Source organism: Schistocerca piceifrons, unplaced genomic scaffold (assembly GCF_021461385.2).
Source record: "Schistocerca piceifrons isolate TAMUIC-IGC-003096 unplaced genomic scaffold, iqSchPice1.1 HiC_scaffold_204, whole genome shotgun sequence".
Classification (NCBI taxonomy): domain Eukaryota; kingdom Metazoa; phylum Arthropoda; class Insecta; order Orthoptera; family Acrididae; genus Schistocerca; species Schistocerca piceifrons.
Window position 1 is genome coordinate 30,001 of NW_025727944.1, and position 349 is coordinate 30,349.

Genomic DNA, 349 nt, shown 5'->3' on the forward strand with positions numbered 1-349 from the left:
AGGCGCAATCGCCCGGAGTTAGGCGAGTAGACGCTTTCGGTGCGACCACCCGTGCTCCCAACTGAGCTTGCCGCTGCCGACAGAGGCCCGGGAGCGTGCTGTCGTGGCATTGCCGGCGGGAGACAACACGCGCCACCTACGGTGACCGGCAGCTCCAACGCCAGCGCCACAGAAGGACAAAAGCCCCACTTGGGTGCCGAAGCGAACTCTCCCAGCACAGCGCACGCGCCAACACATCCGCACAGCTGCGATACAAACCACCAGCGAGAACCGCTGGGGCGACCGAGCAGCAGACGGCGTCGCGGCGCCGAGCGCCGGGCGGCGGCGCATCCTCAACGCACACAGTCCT